Below are 3,293 nucleotides of genomic sequence, written 5' to 3'. Positions count from 1 at the left end.
TCATATTTATGATATAGATTTGTATTAGCTGTTGCTTAGCCTCACAAATGGGAGTAGACTGTGAGCTCTCACAAAGGGGAGTAGACTGTGAACTCATTTCAGGAGTCTGACTCATATGAGATATAGTATGTCCTTGCATTCTTTCATTCAGTTCGATATAAGAAAAGTGAATAACTGATGCTGGACGTCTGATGTCTGAAGCAGACATGACCGTGTTGTGACTATGCTTGCAAACTTGCTTTACTGTGACTAATTTACCTCCTCTTTTTTTCTCCTTTTGAGACCTACCTTCTTTGCCGTCTTCTCTTCAGTGGTGAATACCTGACACTATTCTATGTTTGACAGGATGACATGCAATTTCCTTTAAATGATTCAAAGGAGATCCAATGATTTTATAAGTACTATTGTGAAAATTTGAGAAGAACCTTTGAAAAACAGAACTTGTAAGACATAATACACTCATAATCAATTTCGTTTGTGGTGAACTGCTTTAATCACCTTCTTTTTTGTGTTGAAAACTCAGTGAGGAATTGGCTAGATATTACCAAGTGGCGTCTGCTCTTTATGAAGTGTTAAGAGATGTAACAAACCACAAGGTTGATTCTGAGGTACTCCATTTTATATAAAATTGTTTTATATAAGTTTTTGTTCACCTGTTCCATTGGTGAGCTTCTTCAACACTGTCTCCCAAACTTTGTTTTGTAGGTGATGAAACGTGCTAAAGTAGTAGAGGAAAAGAGTGCTCATTTTAAGAGTTACAAGTACAACATAGTCCCCCTCAATTTTCCTGGTTCTGCAGAAGCAGTTGTGGAACTCCCGGAGGTTAGTTATAATTCCTAGTACTTATGTTTGCTCCTCCCACTCTTTCTACTTGTTTATGAAAATCTGCAGCAAGTTATGATCCTATTTGTGCTGTAAATGGTGTAGATAAAAAAATGCTATAGATGTAATACGTAACATAGACGGTCTTCCAAAGCTACAAATGTCTTCAATGCAAAGGGAAGGAAAACCTATCTAGGATTTACTTGACTGGCTTTCGCTAGCATTTGGATTTCAGGTAAATGATTGGTTTCCCAATTATGTTCTGATATCGTATCTGAGGTGATGGAACGTCATCCCGTCCAGTCTTACTTGTGCTCATGGTATTATGCTTGAAAAACATATTTAATGTTGTACTACATGGTTCCTTTTGTAGAAATCGAATGTGGAAAATCAGAGAGAAAATATGGTGTTACTGCTTGCAAATATTAGCACAAGGACCTCAGGACAGGAAGGGCATCCTTTGGTAAGATATATGTGTTGAAGTGTATATGTGGATTGCCTATCCCTTCCCATCAGTTTGGAATTTTGGTTGCGTTGGCTAGTGCATGAAGCTTAACATGGTATCAGAGCTAAGGTCTTGAGTTCAAGTCCTGGCTTTCGCAATTTATCTAAAAATTGCTGCTGCACCCCTTTGTGTCCACTTATAGGCCTTTTGAGCCATACCTCCGAGTCTATCCACGCGTTGACTTCCCACGTCACACGTGAGAGGGGTGTTGAAGTGTATATGTGGATTGCCTAGCCCTTTCCATCAGCTCGGACTTTTGGTTCCGTTGGCTAGTGCATGCAGCTTAACATGATATTATTAGAGCCTAAGGTCTTGAGTTCAAGTCTTGGCTTTCGCAATTTATCTAAAAATTGTTTGCGCCCCCCCCCCCTTTCTGTCCACTTATAGGCCATACCTCCGAGTCTATCCACGTGTTGACTTCCCGCGTCACACGTGAGAGGGGTGTTGAAGTGTATATGTGGATTGCCTAGCCCTTTCCATCAGTTTGGACTTTTGGTTACGTTGGCTAGTGCATGAAGCTTAACATGATATCAGAGCCTAAGGTCTTGAGTTCAAATCCTGGCTTTCGCAATTTATCTAAAAATTGCTGCTGCCCCCCTTTGTTTCCATGTATAGGTCTCCTGAGCCATACCTCAGAGACTATCCACGTGTTGACTTCCCACATCACACGTGAAAGGGAGTGTTGAAGTGTATATGTGGATTGCCTAGCCCTTTCCATCAGTTCGGACTTTTGGTTGCGTCGGCTAGTGCATGAAGCTTAACAATATGTTCCTTGTAGGTTTTGTCACAACTATTTTATCTTCTATTTTACCTATGCGTTGCTCAACAGAATCTTTTGCTATGGACTTAGAATGTGAAATTTTGACACTGAGCTAACATGGAATTTCAGGTCGACACTGTGAATGATTTGTGGGACAAAATATTTGGAAATTATGGATCATGGTGTCACTATTTGCATGTTAGTTCAAGAATCATGTAAGTGGTACATGGTTTTGTGATTTTGTTTCATGCTATTACCATTAAATCTCCTGTAGCATTTAACATTTCTTAATACCATTGCTCTGTGTCATAGGATCAAATATGATGACACAGAACTAAAGAAGCAGCAGCTAATGCTTCTCCACATTGGATTGTACCTTCTTATCTGGGGTGAGGCTTCAAATGTCCGGTTTATGCCTGAGTGCTTATGCTACATATTCCACCATGTAAGGCCCCCTTCAAAGGAATTGTATTTTCTAGCTACCTTCAAATGAATATACTTATACAATTGAGTATCTTACTTTAATAGCTTATTGGTTGTGATTGATCTATTTAAGTTACATGTATATGTTCCAGCCACAGTTAAATAAATTGTATTGTTGAACTGTTGGTATATGGTTTCATGATTCCTAGTGACTCCAACTTATTTGCTCTAACAATTTCTTTGCATCTTTTTTGCACTTTTGGTAACAGTGTGCTTGTAGCTCCTTCAACATTTACTTAACTGGCATGCCTCTTGTCCAGCTGCTACTGATTCTAGCAAATATGAGCTATTTCATTTTCGTCAGTTCCATCACCCTAAGGTTGTAAAGAAATGGTGATAGAGGCAAAGGTGTCCCGATGTTTCGATGAGATGGTGGCTATCATTTCTGGGGGAGTCGACCTTGACGATCTGACTACGAACGTGCGAGACGTCGCGCCTTAGCAATCGCTAAACCAACTTCCGAGGGGTTATTGACCACGCCGGAGCACGATCAACCTGACCACGAGGGTCTGTTTCCTGCAAGCAAACGAAGAACAAGCAAGAAACTGAGATTGCAATCTGGATATTGCGAATATAAGATGAAAGCTTTATTGATCAAGGTGGGGTTCTGTGACGTCTTGGTCTGGTCGTTGGACACAAACGAAGTACGAGAAGTTGCAGCTATGGCGAACTTTTAATCTAAACAAAACCCAAAGTCTAAACGACGCCCTAAGGGCTGTATAT

The 3,293-nt window shown here is 40.1% G+C and overlaps 1 long non-coding RNA gene across 1 annotated transcript; it reads left to right on the top strand.

Moving 5' to 3' along the window:
• The first annotated feature begins 523 nt into the window (after positions 1-523).
• On the top strand, positions 524-822 carry LOC125548310. Its single transcript, XR_007300981.1, has 2 exons — positions 524-608; positions 706-822. It is a non-coding gene; the product is annotated as an uncharacterized LOC125548310 (long non-coding RNA).
• Positions 823-3,293: the final 2,471 nt, after the last annotated feature.

The sequence above is a fragment of the Triticum urartu genome, chromosome 3, assembly GCF_003073215.2.
Source record: "Triticum urartu cultivar G1812 chromosome 3, Tu2.1, whole genome shotgun sequence".
Classification (NCBI taxonomy): Eukaryota; Viridiplantae; Streptophyta; class Magnoliopsida; order Poales; family Poaceae; genus Triticum; species Triticum urartu.
Note: the sequence above shows the minus strand (reverse complement) of the source record. Positions and strands in the feature narration are given on the sequence as shown.